Source organism: Myotis yumanensis, unplaced genomic scaffold, assembly GCF_028538775.1.
Source record: "Myotis yumanensis isolate MYYU_CA2020_CCGP unplaced genomic scaffold, mMyoYum1.0.hap1 SCAF_18, whole genome shotgun sequence".
Taxonomy (NCBI): domain Eukaryota; kingdom Metazoa; phylum Chordata; class Mammalia; order Chiroptera; family Vespertilionidae; genus Myotis; species Myotis yumanensis.
In genome coordinates this window covers 8198340-8216350 of record NW_027223769.1, presented here as the reverse complement: position 1 = coordinate 8216350, position 18011 = coordinate 8198340, and positions in this window count along the sequence as shown.

Here is an 18011-nt window from a genome sequence, read left to right as displayed (position 1 = left end):
ACTGTGCATAAACCTCTACTAATACAAAATAATATTAAATGTTAACTATAATTGAAAAATCTATATGTATAAAAGCCTAAGCGACAGTTATGACCAGTTGACCAGTAGCTATGATGATGCACTGACCACCAGGGGGCAGACACTCAACACAGGAGCTGCCCCCTGGTGGTCAGTGAGCTGTCACAGCCAACCTCCCACAGCCGGCCAACCTCCTGCGGTCCCTCCTCCCGCTGGCAGGCCCCGATAAGCCCCAATTGCTGGCCAGGCCGAGGGATCTCACCCATGCACAAATTCGTGCACTGGGCCTCTAGTACAATAATAAAATAAATGTTAATCCAAAAAAAGGCTGGGTTTAAAGTATAAAGTACTTAGATTACAACTGGAGTTTCAGTTTACATGGTCATAAAAATGTCCATGAGGAAATTAGAGATAGGATGGTCTAAAATGTGCCAGATTACTAATCAGAAAATTTTTATTATATTTTTTATTGATTTCAGAGAGGAAGGGAGAGGGAGAGAGAGATAGAAACATCAATGATGAGAGAGAATCATTAATCAGGTGCCTCCTGCACATCCCCTACTGGGGATTTCCCTGCAATCCAGGCATGTGCCCTTGATTGGAACTGAACCTGGGACCCTTCAGTCTGCAGGCCAACGCTCTATCTACAGAGCCAAGGGCTATCGGGTTTTGACTCAGGAATTTTGAAGGTCTGTGTTAGGTACTTGTACATTTAGAATTCTTATGTCTCCCTGTTGAATTACTCTTTTTATCATTATTTAATGGCCCTCTTTATCCATTAATTATTCTTGCTTGACAGTTACTCTGTCTGATAATCACTGTCTTTGTTTTGTTCGTGTTTGTATTGCATATTGTTTCCCCCAATTCTTAATTTTAGCTCTATAATACATCAGTATATTTAACATTGGTTTCTTGTTGACACTGTAGAGTTGGAGCTTACTTTTCAGTGAGGTTGCAACTGGTGTTCTGCTCTTGATTCCTGTTGATCAGCTTCAAGCTTACATTAAAACCTGTAATTTGCTGCTCAAAAGGTGCTCAAGGAGCTACTTGAGGGGCTGCAGGAATGCAGAATCCCTTGTCCCTTAACCCTTGCACCTACTGAATCAAAACCTGTATTTTGAAAAAATCTTTGTCAGTGATTTGTTACATATTGAAGCTTATCTCTCTCTACCTCTCCCTTCCTCTCTGAAATAAATAAAAATATATTTAAAAACAAAACTGATAAACAGAAAGATGAAATGAACAAATCCACAATTATAGTTAGAGATTTCACATACCTCTCTCAATATCCAATATGACAAGTAGATAGAAAATTAGCAAGGATACAGAAAAAGTGAATGACATCAACCACTGGATCTAATTGCTACTTATAGAACACTCTACCCAACAAAAGAAGATTTATATTCTGTTCAAGTGCACAAGACAAAATATCCTTGGTCATAAAATAAGCTTTAACAAATATCAAAGAATTAAAATCATACGAAGTCACATTATCTAACTGTGGTATGCAGAATTCTAATATGCTCCTCCCCCAAAAAATTGTACTCCCTGGTGTATGGTCTTATATAATCTCTGAGATTGTGAATATGATTAATATCACTGCAATTACTAGGTTAGGTAGTTGACTTTAATAAAGGGAGATTATCTGGGTAGGTCTAACCTCTATAGGTCAGAGACAGAGGAAGTAAGGGACTCAAAGTGTGAAAGTGATTTTAATTTTGCCCTAACCGGTTTGGCTCAGTGGATAGAGCGTCAGCCTGTGGACTCAAGGGTCCCAGGTTCGAGTCCGGTCAAGGGCATGTACCTTGGTTGCGAGCACATCCCCAGTAGGGAGTGTGCAGGAGGCAGCTAATTGATGTTTCTCTCTCATCGATGTTTCTAACTCTCTATCCCTCTCCCTTCCTCTCTGTAAAAAAATCAATAAAATATATTTTTTTTTAAAAAGAAAGTGATTTTAATTGAGAGAGTTCACTATTGAGGTCTTTGAAGTTATACAGGACCACACAGCAACAAATTCAGATGGACTTTAGGAACTGAGAAAGTTCCTGGCTGCTAGCCAGCAAGAAGAAAGAGAATGACCTCACTCCCACAGCTACCAGTAACTTAATTCTGCCACAACCATATGAGCATGGAAGAGTATCCAGAGCTACAGATAAGAACACATCTCCACAGACACATTGACTTCAGCCTTGTAAGAACCTGAGCAGAGAACTCAAACACACCCTTCCTGGACTTCTTACCTACAGAACAGTGAGCTAATAAATGGCTGTTGCTTTAGCACAGTAATTGTGTGGTGTTTTCTTACATAGAAAACTAATGTGCCAACCATAACAAATGAAAACTATGAATCAGTGACAGAAAAATAACAGGAAAATCTTCAAAAGCTTGGGAATTAAACCATGTAAGTCAAAATAATTCGTGGGTCAGGGGAAATCAGACAATGTTTTTAACTGATTAAAAATGAAGTATATAGTATATTAAAATGTGAGATGTAGCTAAAACAGTCTTTTGAAGTAAATGTACAATCTCAAATGCTTGTATTAGAAAATAAGAACTGTCTCGGTGTGACATCAGGATCATGACAGTGTGAGAAGACCTCTAGGTCTCCCCCCTTGAAATTACAAGTTGAACAGCTATAATTCACACAAACATGTCTGAAAGATATACCATTGAGACACATGAAGGTAGGCATATCTAAGCAACCGGAAGAGGTGGGATAGGGAGAAGGACAGAGATATGAGCCACAGGAGGTCTGGGGATGGTCCTAGCAGATGGAATAGCAGTAAAGAGTTAACATCCAACCCCCACTGGGCACACCAGAAGGGCTGATGCTGCAACCCAGGCTGAGTGGCCAGCACACACGGAGGCTGAGCCCAGGGGCAGGGACAGAGAAGTGGTGCAAAGGGTAGCAGCAACCCCACAAGACAGCATCACCAGGCAAACAAAACCAAAGACACAAGAATCTGGCCCCACCTCCTGTGGCCTACCTGGTATTGCGACTCTTGCTGGGCAAATCACAAGGGGCAGAAGCAACTTTCCAGACTAAATGCTCTGTACTCATTGCAATTGAACCCACTGAAAAGAACAGGGCCACACACAAACCCACTTTCCCCATCCACTCTTCCCCCACCAATCTCCAAGGAGCCTGGGAAAGGCAGCTGGGATCTCTCAGCTGGGATCTCTAGAACTGCAATTTGAGATTGCAGTTCTAAAAAAAATGTCAATGAGAAACAAAGAACTTAGAAAGGCAGTTCAATGAGCTCAGAAATAAAATCAATGAGCCGAACCGGTTTGGCTCAGTGGATAGAGCGTCGGCCTGCGGACTCAAGGGTCCCAGGTTCGATTCCGGTCAAGGGCATGTGCCTGGGTTGCGGGCACATCCCTACTGGGGGCTGTGCAGGAGGCAGCTGATGGATCTCTCTCATCGATGTTTCTGACTCTCTATCCCTCTCCCTTCTTCTCTGTAAAAATTCAATAAAATATATTTTTAAAAAAAATAAAAAATAAAATAAATGAACAAATGAAGTACGTGGCTAAAGAGAGTGAAGCAAAACAAGAAAAAAAACAACAATTCTGGAGCTGAAGGACTCAATAAATGAGATGAAGGATAAGTTAGAGAGCTTAGGAAATAGGGCAGGCCACATGAAGGAAACAGTGACAGTGTGGCTAGCAGCTTCTGGCTGCAGGAAATTAGTGCTAAGAACACATAGGCCAGGAGACCCATAACCCATCACATTCCACCACACGGATGATGCCCTAAGACCAAGGCAACCCAGTCGGGGTTGTAAAGAGGGCACCCACTTCCTCGGGCAATACAAGACATTTTTCTCAGCTGAGGTGACAACTCCCCACAGAGATCAGGGAAGTCCCTGTAGAACAGAAAAACAAGAAACAGAAACAAAATCTTGAGCTATACCACCACCTACTGGAAAACAAAAGAAAGACATCTATTATCAACCGGCTAAATAATTATGACAGTACTTTAAAAAAACAAATAAAAAAAATAATAAAGAATTCATTCCCTGCAAATGCCCAGGCAGAGAAATCATTAATTAAATACCATAAATAACCAAGGTAACATGGAAGTTCAGAAAGAAAATGAAAAATCTCCAGGGGAAAAAAATGACATGGAAGACTATGACTTAAATGACAGGGAATTTGAGATTGCAGTTCTAAAAAAATGTCAATGAGATACAAAGAACTTAGAAAGGCAGTTCAATGAGCTCAGAAATGAAATCAATGAACAAATGAAGTACGTGGCTAAAGAGAGTGAAGCAAAACAAGAAAAAAAAACCAGCAATTTTGGAGCTGAAGGACTCAATAAATGAGATGAAGGATAAGTTAGAGAGCTTAGGAAATAGGGCAGGCCACATGAAGGAAACAGTGACACAGAAGATAGAACTCTAGAAACAACTCAGGTGTAAGAAGAGAGAGAATTTATAGTAATAAAAAAAAAAAAACTATGAGAACTATCTGATACCATTAGAATGAGCAATATAAGAATAATGGAATACCAGAAGTAGAAGAGCATAGAGGAGCAGAGAGCCTATATAAACAAATAATCAAGAGAACTTCCCAACCAATGGAAAAAACTGGACCTTTGAATCCAAAAAACTAGCAGACACCTGATTATCTTGATGAAAAACAACCGTCTCAAGGCACATCATATTACTGTCAAAAGTTAATGGTGAAGAGAGAATTCTCAAGGCAGCCACACAAAAAAAGACAGTAAACTATAAAGGAAACCCCATTAGATTATCATTGCATTTTTTTCAGCAGAGACCCTACAAGTTAGGAGAGAGTGGAATCAAATATTCAAAATATTGAAAGAGAAATTACCAGCTAAGAATGATATATTCAGCAAATTTGCCCTTTAAATCTGAAGAAGAAATAAAGGCTGTTCCAGATGAACAGAAGCTGAAAGAATTTATCACCATAAGACCTGAATTACAAGAAATGCTGAAAGGAGCTCTTTTACCTGAAATAAAAAAGCAAAAGGATATAAAACTGTAATAAGAAGACAAACACAGAGAAGCAGAAAATTGCAACTCTTGTTCAGAATGGGTATTAAACACTTAAATATAATATAAATGTTAAAGGAGTCAAAAGCATTTTAAAAAGACAATAGCTACTGCAATTTGGGAAATATTGCACAGTTTAATAGTTTGTTACAACGAAAACAGAAAAGGAAAGGGGGTAAGGGCTGAACTTGCACAGGTGAATGGAGATAAGATGCAATCATAACAAGGACATTTGTAGGATAAACATAATGATAACCACAAAACAAAAATCTAGAACTGTACATATAGCATTAAAAAGATAAAACAGCCAGGCCAGCATGGCTCAGTGGTTGAGTGTCGACCTATGAAACGAGGTCATGGTTGGATTCCCGGTCAGGTCACATTCCCAAGTTGTGGGTTTGATCCCCAGTGTGGGGCGTGCAGGAGACAGACAACCAATGATTCCCTCTCATCATTGACATTTCTATCTCTCCCTCTCCCTTCCTCTCTGAAATAAATAAAAATATACATTTTCTAAAAAGACACATAGAAACAAATAAGAATGGCATTATGACATATCAAAACTTTGGGAATGCAGAAAAAGTGGTAATATAAGGTACATTTATAACACTACAGACCTATCTCAATATTGTTATGTTTCACATTGTCCCACAGCTCCCTTAAGCTGTCCTCCTGTTTTTATTGTTTTTTTCCTCTTTGGTTCTCTGATTGAGTGATTTTTTCACTCAGTTCACTGATTCAATCCTCAGCTTCCTCTAATCTTCTGTGTATTCCTTCCAATGTGTTTTTTATTTGTGCTATGTCATTCTTTTTTTTATTTTTTTTATTTTTTGCTTAAAGTATTACAAAGGGTATTACATAAGTGTCCTTTTCCCCCCCCCCCCCCCCGCCCTTGACAAACCCCTACCCTCCCTTACCCCCCAGTGTCTTATGTCCATTAGTTATGCTTATATGCATGCATACAAGTCCTTCGGTTGATCTCTTACTCCCCTCCCTCCTGCCCCCCAACTCTCTCTGGCCTTCCCACTGCAGTTTGACAATCAGTTTGAGGCAGCTCTGCCTCTGTATCTATTATTGTTCAAAAGTTTGTAATGGTCTTTATTATCCATGAATGAGTGAGATCATGTGGTATTTTTCCTTCATTGACTGGCTTGTTTCACTTAGCATAATGCTCTCCAGTTCCATCCAAGATGTTGCAAATGGTAGGAGTTCCTTCTTTTTAACAGCAGCATAGTATTCCATCGTGTAGATGTACCACAGTTTTCTAATCCATTCATCTACTGATGGGCACTTAGGCTGTTTCCAGATCTTAGCTATGGTGAATTGTGCTGCTATGAACATCTGGTTACATATATCCTTTCTGATAGGTGTTTCTGGTTTCTTGGGATATATTCCTAGTAGTGGGATCACAGGGTCAAATGGGAGTTCCATTTCCAATTTTTTGAGAAACCTCCATACTGCCTTCCATAGTGGCTGCACCAGTCTGCATTCCCACCAGCAGTGCACAAGTGTTCCTTTTTCTCCACATCCTCTCCAGCACTTGTCGTTTATTGATTTGTTGATGATGGCCATTCTGACAGGTGTGAGATGGTACCTCATTGTTGTTTTGATTTGCATCTCTCGGATGATTAGTGACTTTGAGCATGTTTTCATATGCCTCTTGGCTTTCTGAATGTCCTCTTTTGAAAGGTGTCTATTTAGATCCTTTGCCCATTTTTTGATTGGATTGTTTATCTTCTTTTTGTTAAGTTGTATGAGTTCCCTATAAATTTTGGAGATTAAGCCCTTATCAGATATGACGTTGGCAAATATGTTTTCCCACGCAGTGGGTTTTCTTATTGTTTTGTTGATGGTTTCTTTTGCTGTGTAGAAGCTTTTTATTTTGATGTAGTCCCATTTGTTCAGTTTCTCTTTAGTTTCAACTGCCCTAGGAGCTGTATCAGTGAAGAAATTGTTTTGGCATAAGTCTGAGATTTTGTTGCCTTTGGATTCTTCTAGAATTTTTATGGTTTCCTGTCGTACATTTAAGTCCTTTATCCATTTTGAGTTTATTCTTGTGTATGGTGTAAGTTGGTGGTCTAGTTTCATTTTCTTGCATATATCTGTCCAATTTTCCCAACACCATTTATTGAAGAGACTATCTTGGCTCCATTGTATGTTCATGCCTCCTTTGTCAAAAATTAATTGAGCATATTGGTTCGGGCTAATTTCTGGACTCTCTATTCTATTCCACTGGTCTATATGTCTGTTCTTGTGCCAGTACCAGGCAGTTTTCAGAACAGTGGCTTTGTAATACAGTTTGATATCTGGCATTGAGATCCCACCTACTTTGTTCTTTCTCAGGATCGCTGCAGCTATTCGGGGTCTTTTTTTATTCCAGATGAATTTTTGGAGAGTGCGTTCTAGATCTTTGAAGAAGGCCATTGGTATTTTAATGGGAAGTGTGTTGAATTTATAGATTGCTTTGGGTAGTATGGACATTTTAATGATGTTGATTCTACCAATCCAAGAACATGGTATGTTCTTCCATCTGTTTATGTCTTCCTCTATCTCTTTTTTCAACGTCCTGTAGTTTTCTGAGTAGAGGTCTTTAACCTCTTTAGTTAAGTTTATTCCTAGGTATCTTAATTTTTTTGGTGCGATGGTAAATGGGATTGTTTTTCAAATCTCTCTTTCTGAAAGTTCACTATTGGTGTATAGAAATGCCTCAGATTTCTTGGGGTTAATTTTGTATCCTGCTACATTGCCAAATTCATGTATTAAGTCTAGTAGCTTTTTGATGGAGTCTCTAGGGTTTTGTATGTATAATATCATGTCATCTGCAAATAAGGACAGTTTTACTTCCTCTTTTCCAATTTGGATGCCTTTTATTTCTTCTTCTTGCCTAATTGCAATGGCTAATACTTCCAGTACTATGTTGAACAGGAGTGGTGAGAGTGGGCATCCCTGTCTTGTTCCTGTTCTTAGGGGAAATGGTGTTAGTTTTTGACCATTGAGTATGATGTTGGCTGTGGGCTTGTCATATATGGCTTTTATTATGTTGAGGTATGATCCTTCTATTCCCACCTTTCTGAGAGTGTTTATCAAAAATGGGTGTTCGATTTTGTCGAATGCTTTTTCTGCATCAATTGATATGACCATGTGGTTTTTTTCTTTCAATTTGTTTATGTGATGTATCACATTTATTGATTTACGGATGTTGTACCATCCTTGCATCTCTGGGATAAATCCTACTTGGTCATGGTGTATGATCCTTCTGATGTACTGCTGGATCCGATTTGCTAAGATTTTGTTGAGGATCTTGGCATCTATGTTCATGAGGGATATTGGCCTGTAATTCTCTTTCATTGTGATGTCTTTACCTGGTTTTGGTATTAGGGTGATGCTGGCTTCATAGAATGAGCTTGGAAGTGTTCCTTCCTCTTGAATTTTTTGTAGTAGTCTGAGGAGGATAGGTTTTAGTTCTTCCTTGAATGTTTGGTAGAACTCCCCTGTGAAGCCGTCTGGCCCTGGGCTTTTGTTTGCTGGAAGCTTTCTGATGACTGCTTCAATTTCTTCCATAGTTATTGGCCTATTGAGGTTTTTAGATTCTTCCTGATTGAGTTTTGGAATGTTGTATTTTTCTAGGAATTTGTCCATTTCCTCCAGATTGTCTAGTTTGTTGGAGTAGAGTTGCCCGTAGTATTGTTTAACAATCATTTGTATTTCTGTGGGGTCTGTTGTTATTTCGCCTCTATCATTTCTGATTTGGTTTATTTGGGACCTTTCTCTTTGCTTCTTGGTGAGCCTGGCGAGGGGTTTGTCAATCTTGTTTATCCTTTCAAAGAACCAGCTCTTGGTTTCATTGATTTTCTGTATTGTTTTTTTTGGTCTCTATGTCATTGATTTCTGCTCTAATCTTTATTATCTCCTTCCTTCTGCTCACTCTGGGGTTTTCTTGTTGCTCTCTTTCTAATTCTTTGAGTTGTAGAGTTAGATGATTAACTACCATTTTTTCTTGTTTTTTGAGATAGGCCTGTAGAGCTATAAACTTCCCTCTCAGGACTGCTTTCATTGTGTCCCAGAGGTTTTGGATTGTTGTGTTTTCATTGTCATTAGTGTCCAGGATGTTTTTAATTTCTTCTTTGATGTCATCGGTAACCCAATCAATATTTAATAACATGCTATTCAGCTTCCAAGTGTTTGAGTATTTTGGGTTGTTTTTATTGTAGTTTATTTCTAACATTATGCCATCGTGGTCTGAGAAGATGCTTTTTATGATCTCAATCTTCTTGAATTTGTGGAGACTTTGCTTGTGACCCAATATGTGGTCTATTTTTGAATATGTCCCATGAGCACCTGAGAGGAATGTATATTCCGCAGCTGTGGGGTGTAGTGTTCTGAAGATGTCAATTAAGTCCATCTGATCTAGTGAGTCATTTAGGATTGCTGTTTCTTTGCTGATTGTTTGTCTAGCGGATTTATCCAGTGATGTCAGTGGTGTATTAAAGTCCCCTACTATGATTGTATTATTGTCGATCTCTCCCCTGATATCTTCCAGAAGTTTTCTTATGTATGTGGGTGCTCCTGCATTGGGTGCATATATGTTTACCAGGGTTATATCTTCTTGTTGTATTGATCCCTTTAGTATTATGAAGTGGCCTTCCTTATCTCTGGTTATGGCCTTCACTTTGAGATGTATTTTGTCAGATATAAGTATTGCTACCCCAGCTTTCTTTTCCTTTCCATTTGCGTGAAAGATATTTTTCCATCCCTTCACTTTCAGTCTGTGTGAGTCCTTTCCAATGAGGTGGGTCTCTTGTAGACAGCAGATGTATGGGTCATGTTTTTTTATCCATTCAGCCACTCGATGTCTTTTATTTGGAGCATTTAGTCCATTTACATTTAAAGTTATTATTGAAAGGTACTTGTTTGTAGCCATTTCTTTTGTGTGTGTGTGTGTGGCTGTTTTCTTTCTGAGCTTGATATTTCTTCTTTTACACCAGTCCCTTTAGCATTTCTTGCATGGCTGGCTTGGTGGTGATAAACTCCCTTAGCCCTTTTTTGTCTGTGAAGCTTCTTATTTCCCCTTCAATTTTGAATGATAGCCTTGCTGGGTAGAGTATTCTTGGATTCAGTCCTTTGCTTTGCATCACTTTGTAGATTTCCGTCCATTCTTTTCTGGCCTGATGTGTTTCTGTTGAGAAATCATTTGATAATCTAATGGGAGATCCCTTGTATGTTACTTTCCTTCTCTCTCTTGCAGCCTGTAAGATTCTCTCTTTGTCCTGAACATTTGCCATGGTAATTATGATGTGTCTTGGTGTGGGTCTTTTCGGGTTCACCTTGTTTGGGACTCTCTGGGCTTGTGTGACTTTTTTCTTCCCCACCTCAGGGAAGTTTTCTGATATTATTTCTTCGAATAGGTTTTCTAATCCATGTTCATCTTTCTGTTGTTCTGGCACCCCTATTATTCGTATGTTGCTTCGTTTCATGTTGTCCCAAAGTTCCCTTAGGCTCTCCTCCTGTCTTTTAATTTTTTTCTCCATTTGCAGTACAGTTTGAGTGTGTTTTGCTTCCTTGTCTTCTAATTCACTGATTCGGTCCTCCGCTTCTCCCAGTCTACTGTTGATACTTTCAATGGTGTTTTTTATTGCAGCTATGTCGCTCTTCATTTCTTCTTGGGACTTACTTAAGTTGTTGATTTTTTCATCTGTTTCTTCTAGCTTCTTGCATACGTAGTTGAGTTTTTCATCTGTTTCTTCTTGCTTCTTGAACATCCGGTGCATGTACTCTAGGAATCTTATTCTGAATTCTTTTTCCGTCATGTTGCATATCTCTGTCTCACTTAGCTGCTTTTCTGGCGAGTCCTCCTTTTCTTTCCTTTGGGGGTTTCTTTGTCTACCCATGTTTGATCTCACTGACATTACTAGTTGTTGAATCGTTCAGTGGCTGGACCCTGGGTGGCAGTGGCTGCTCCCTGGGTGGCAGTGGCTCCTCGGTCTGTGGTTGCTCCTTGGGCGGTTGTGGTAGCAGCGGCTCCTCTGTTGATAGCAGGGCCTCTGATGGGTGCTGTTCACAGTTGTGGTGGCTCTTCTGGCTGGTGGAGGGAGGCTTCAGACGCAGCAACTGTTCCCCAGGCAGAGCGTGTGGTGATCAGGAGGCCGCTGTTGCTTGAATCTGTTGCGTTGATTTAGAGGCACAAAATACAACACAACAAGGCACAACGTACCAGGCACTGAACACTATTGTATTTACGATATTACTAACCCCAAATAAAGGTGGCCACCCGAGCTAAGAGAGTTGGGAGATAAGGGGGAAAGAAGAGAAAAAGGTAGAAGAGAAAAAAGAAAGAAAGAAAAAAAGGAGTGCAAAAATGAGATTGGAAAAGGGAGGGGAAAAAGAGGAGGAAAAAAAAAGAAAGAAGAAAAAAAGTAAGAGAGAAAAGAGAGTGAAGTGTAAAAGGGGGAGAGACTATTTATGTGAGGAGAAAACTCCTATAGGTCCGCCACTAATACCAACAAATTGCAGCAACAGATTCCTGGAGATGAATACAAACTACAAACAACCAATAATATCAAGCGACGCAAGGGGACAGAGAAGCGCAGAAATAACCGGGGGGGGGGGGGGGGGGGGGGAGGGAGGGGAAGGAAAATAAAAAGAATAAGCAGTCTAACCTCACAAACAATCAAAAAAAAAACAGTATACTCGTCAATCAGGCAAACAACGATAAAACAATAGAGAGAGAAAAGAAGAAGAAGAGAGAGAAAAAAAATGGATAGTGAAGGAAGATAAGGGAAAGGTGTATAAGGATTTAGAACAGGGGATTGGACATAGGATATTTAAGCAGGGTTAAATTTTGACAGAGGGTAAAAAGAATAGGGAAGATCTAAAGCTGGAGTAGGGTAAGAGAAACAGGACAGCAAAAGGGAAAAAGTGGGGAAGATTGTTTAGCACAGAGGCAAATTGAGGTAGAGAAAAATGTTGCTAAAGGAACGATGAAAATAGAATGGAGAACATTAGTCCCAAAATAAAATAAAGACAAGATAAAATGACACTTTAAAAAATGGTAAAATGGTAGCGGTAATAATACTAGTTAAAAATAAAAATGTAGTAGCTGAAAGGGCAAAATCGGGTGATGGAGAAAAAGAAAAATGAAAGAAAAAAAATGTTTTCTTAGTTAAAAGGAGAAAAAGTAATTTAAAAAAATAAAAATAAAAATGTGCAGTAATGCAGGTGCTTCAGATCTTCTACTCTTCTTATTGGCACGCCCGGAATTCAGGAGAATGTTGACTTTCCCTCTGATACACTGTTCCTCCTTGTTGTAAGCCACAGTCCTTATTGCCTTATCTGTATTTACAGAGGAGTCAGTTCGTGGCTCTGCCCCTGGGTGGCAGTGTGTCTGGGTTGACCTCCAAGGCTATAAGTTCTCTCCGACCAGGAGCTGCCTATTGTACCTGATCCAGCTCCGCCCAGAGGTGGTTCCCCCGGCGCCACTCCCAGCTCTGTTTCCCAGGCTCCCCAAAAACAATCTTCCCCTACAAGCTCTGCTAGTGACCCCAACTGGGCACTCACATGCACTGGGCTCAACAATCAAACTCACAGAAGTAAGAGGAAGTGTGCAAACAAGAGCCTGGGAAGCTGTTTGAACTCGCAGGGTTCCACCCTCCAGAACCGCGCGGAGTGTCTGCGCGCGCTCAAGCCCCTGGCAACAACAAGTAGCCGGCTATCAGGGAAACTCTGAGGCAGCCCTTTTGCATCCAGTCCAACTATGGGCTCATTTATAGTGTTACCTTCTGGCAGCAGCCCTGCGGGAGCCCTCCCCACTTGCGAGACACGCTGGCCTCTATGGGCACGGATTTTGGAGAGCGCGGATTTTGGCGGACGCAGATTTCCCTCTGCGCCCGCGCGCGCGTTCCTCGCTCCAACCTGAACTGCGAACCGCACCTTTGAGGTAAGTCTAACCTTTCCGTGGAGGGGTGCAGGTCTCCCCTTGGCTCTTGCAGTCGCGCTGTTTGCGAATCGTTGCCTCCGGGTTAGTAGCCGCCGGGTTAGTAGCCGATCTCTGGATGCCGGTAAACGCTGCCTGAGATGGCGCGGTCTCGCTGCTGCGCTGGCGCCCAGAGGGAGGTTTCAGCCTCAATCTCTAACCATCCGCATTTTTTAGGAGTTTTCTGTCTTTTCTGGCTGCAGACTGTCTCTCAGCTGAACCTCCCCAGCTTGATCGGGCTGATCGTTACCCGTTTCAGCTGCTCGCCCCTATCTGTTCCGGGACAAAGCACCAACACGTCCGTCTAAGCCTCCGCCATTTTCTCCTCCCCCGCTATGTCATTCTTTATTTCTGTTTTATAGCTACTATACTTTTTCTCATGCTGTTGAGCATCTTTACAATTATTATTCTGAACTCTATATCAGATAAATTTCTTATCTTCATATCATTTATCTCTTTTTCTGGAGAATTCTCTTGTTCTTTCATTTGGGGTTTGTTTCTTTGTTTCCTCATTTTGGCTGCCTGTTTGGATTTATGACTATGTATTAGGTAAATCTGCTATGCCTCTCAATCTCTAGTGCAGGACAATGTCAAATGTTGTTTCTGACTAATTAGATCAGGCAAAGACACAAAGCCTCCAGAAACCACCTCTGCCTGTAGACTGATAGGATTCCACCCTGAATTGCCCTCAGGCAATCGTCCACAGATATGGCAAGAGTTTTTTTCAATAGGGTGGACAATTGCTTCTGCCTGAAGGATAATTGTTATTCTCAGTCTTTTAATGGGCCTCAGAAACTCTGCACAGTGAGGCACGGTGTTTTCCAATAGGGTGAGTCAACTGTCTTTCCCCCAGGCAAAGCCACCTGTTTAACAGATGTCTATATGAGAAGGATGATCTCTGCAGCATGAGGGAATGACTCAGCACAGGAAACCGGGGTGGCTGCCTTCTGAGCTCTAACCCCAGAGCCCCCCGATCCTGGCTTCTGCTCATATAGCTCCAGTCCACACTGCCCTCTCTCTGCCAGAGCACAAGGTGAGTGGCTCCACAGGGAATTTTGTGTGTTGGCCCTTTAAGAGGGTGCCTGAATTTCCAGCCATCTCTCCCTAACAGAACAGCCCCACTGCTTTTCATAGCCAGATATTATGTGGGTCCCCTTCTCAGTTCTGGTGCTCTCTGCTGGAGGACCCAGCTTGGGGATTAGACCCTAGAGTTCTCAGTGCCAACCCCCTCACAGCTGATTTATCTCTCTGGAACTTCCATTTCTGTCTGTGGGAGCCAGCCATCACTTTTGGGCCTCCACCCCTCCTACCAGTCTCTATGTGATCTCCACTTTCTGTCCTCAGTTATCAGGGTTCTCTCCAGTGAGTCTTCTCTTGATTATTCAGGTGGTTTTCTGTATTTTAATGTAATTCCAGTTTGTTCCTGGGAGCATATCTGTGCAGTATCTACTTACTCTGCCACGATTTTTAATCTCTGAGACCTACCTCAAGAAACAGGGCCTGGCCAGTGTTCCTGAGTGGTTGGGCATCGACCCATGAACCAAGAGTTCACTGGTTCAATTCCCAGTCAGGGCACATGTCTGGGTTGTGAACTTGATCCCCAATAGGGGGCACACAGGAGGCAACTGACCAATGATGTTTCTCATCAATGTTTCTATCACTCTCCCTTTTTCTCTAAAATCAATGAAAATACATTTTTTTTAAAGAAATAAGAACCTTAGCTGGTTTGACTCAGTGGATAGAGCATCAGCCTGTGGACCAAAGGGTCCTGGGTTCTATTCCAGTCAAGGGCACATGCCTGGGTTGTGGGCTCAATCCCAGTAGGGGGTGTGCAGGAAGCAGCTGATCAATGATTCTTTCTCATCATTGATGTTTCTATCTCTCTCTCCCTCTTCCTACCTCTCTGAAATCAATAAAATTATTTTTTAGATAATAAAAATTAAAATAAAATCTATATATATAAAAGCCAAGCGACGGGAATGACGGAACAACTGGAACTACCAGAACAACCGGTCGCTATGACACGCACTGCAGTGGCCAATCGGCCCAAACAGGGCCCCGATCAATGCCCCCCAACTTCCTGTGGCCCCTTCCCCTGGCTGGCCCCGCCCCCAATCAGCACCCCCCCACCCCAATTGGGGGTGGGGCCAACCAGCTGGCAAACCTCCCACAGCCTCTCCCCCAAGCCAGCTCGGCCACAATCAGCCCCCACTGGGCTGGCAGCGAGACCCCACCCATGCATGAATGTGTGCACTGGGCTGTTAGTAAATAAATAAAAGATAGTACATCACAATAAAATAGGTTTTATTTCAGGGACTCAAGAATGGTTCAACCTACCAATCAATGTGATACACCACATTAACAAAAAAAGGATAAAATTCATGTGATCATATGGATAGATGCAGTAAAAGCATTTGACAAAATTCAACCTGCATTTGTGATTAAAATGCTCAATAAAATGGATATAGAAGGAAAGTGCCTCAACATAATAAAGGCCACTTATGACAAACCCTCACCTAATATCATACGCAATGGTGAAAAACTGAAAGCATTTCCTTTAAATCAGGAACAAGACAAGGATGCTCACTCTCACCACTGTTGTTTAACATAGAACTGGAAATCTTCACCAGAGCAATAAGACAAAAGAATGAAATAAAAGGCATCCAAATTGGAAGTGAAAAAGTAAAATCGTCACTTTTTGCAGATGACATGGTTCTTTATATAGAAAACTCTAAATACTCCACCAAAAAACTATTGAAACAATAAACAAATACAGTAAAGTTGCAGGATATAAAATCAATGTCAAAAACCCATTGCATTCCTATATAATAACAATAAAATTTCAAAAAATAAATGAAAAATTTCTCTTGCAATTACAGCAAAAAGAATAGAACACCAAATCAATCAATAAATACATACAGAAAAAAACAAGATGGTGGCATAGGTAAACACCGGAGATTGCTGCCTCGCACAACCACTTCAAAAATACAACTAAAAGACGGAACGGACATCATCCAGAACCACAGGAAGGCTGGCTGAGTGGAAATTCTACAACTAGAAGGAAAGAGAAAAGCATACCGAGACTCAGAGGAGGTGCAGTGCGGAAGTAAGGTACAGAGGCACATGGGGCGAGGACTGGCGGCTGAGGACACAGTTGTCTTTTTCAATCAGGAGAGAGTCTCAAGTCTGAGTTCCGGTTCCAGGCAAGTCTCTGGGGACCCAGACTCATACAAGAGAAACTGGACTGTCTGGCATCGGTCGGAACTCGAGGGCAGCTTTCTGTCGGAGGTACTTGCAGCGATTGCTGGGACACTGAAAAGCTGGGCCTCTGCGAGCAGGACTGAGAGCTCCATAACTGTTCGCTCTGCCCTGTTGATCCCCAGGGACCCCACCCTGCCCAAGCTGTGCACAGAGGCTTTTGCATATGAAAGGCCTGGCCCTTTGCAATCTGATAATTACCTAACAAATTGCAGCTGGCCCAAGGCCCCAGGGCAACTTGCATTGCTTCACAGCTGGCTTCTGCTGGATAGCCTCAGGCAGAGGGTAGATTAGCACCTCCTTAGAGATCCAGAAGCCAGTGTGCCCCGTGGTCAGAGTGGGACCATAAAGATTACAACTCCTCAGATCCATAAGGGACACACTCAGGGGGCAGAATCAGTGAGCACCAAAGCCCCATTGAAGCAAGTCTTGCCCCATAAGGGTGTCTCCAGCACAAAAGTTCTCCCACTGCAGACACAGCTGATTCTCACAGCCAATTGGCCTGGAGGTCAATTCCTCCCAGTGATACCTACAACAATCAAGGCTTAACTACAACAAGACTGTGCACAAAGCCCACAAAGCAGTGCACCAAGAGTGTCCACCTCCAGTAATTGGGGAGGCTGAGCCACTGGGCCCTATAGGACACCTAGCACACAAAGCCACTCTATCGACACAGGGAAGCAGCCAAAATGCGGAGACAAAGAAACAGGTCACAAATGACAGAAATGGAGGAAAGCAAACTACTGGATATAGAGTTCAAAACAACACTTTTAAGGTTTTTCAAGAATTTTCTAGAAACCACCGATAAATTTAGTAAGACCCTCAATAAGTCTAGTGAGACCACCGATAAATTTAGTGAGACCCTCAAGAAATCTAGTGAGACCCTCGAGGATAGGAAAAAGGACCAACTAGAAATTAAGCATACACTGACTGAAATAAAGAATATTATACAGAATTCCAACAGCAGACTAGAAGATTGCAAGAATCAAGTCAAAGATTTGAAATACAAAGAAGCAAAAAACACCCAACCAGAAAAGCAAAATGAAAAAGAATCCAAAAATATGAAGATAGTGTAAGGAGCCTCTAGGACAACTTCAAGCATACCAACATCCGAATTATAGGGGTGCCAGAAGAAGAGAGAGAGCAAGATATTGAAAACCTATTTGAAGAAATAATGACAGAAAACTTCCCCTACCTGGTGAAAGAAATAGACTTACAAGTCCAGGAAGTGCAGAGAACCCCAAACAAAAGGAATCCAAAGAGGACCACACCAAGACACATCATAATTAAAATGCCAAGAGCAAAAGACAAAGAGAGACTCTTAAAAGCAGCAAGAGAAAGAAAGTCAGTTACCTACAAGGGAGTACCCATATGACTGTCAGCTGATTTCTCAACAGAAACTTTGCAGGCCAGAAGGGAGTGGCAAGAAATATTCAAAGTGATGAATGCCAACAACCTACAACCAAGATTACTTTACCCAGCAAAGCTATCATTCAGAATTGAAGGTCAGATACAGAACAGATAAGAAAAAGCTAAAGGAGTTCATCACCACCAAACCAGTATTATATGAAATGCTGAAAGGTATCCTTTAAGAAGAGGAAGAAGAAGAAAAAGGTAAAGATACAAATTATGAACAACAAATACACATCTACCAACAAGTGAATTTAAAATTCAAGTGAATAAATAATCTGATGAACAGAATAAACTGGTGAGTATAATAGAATCAGGGGCATAGAAATGGAGCG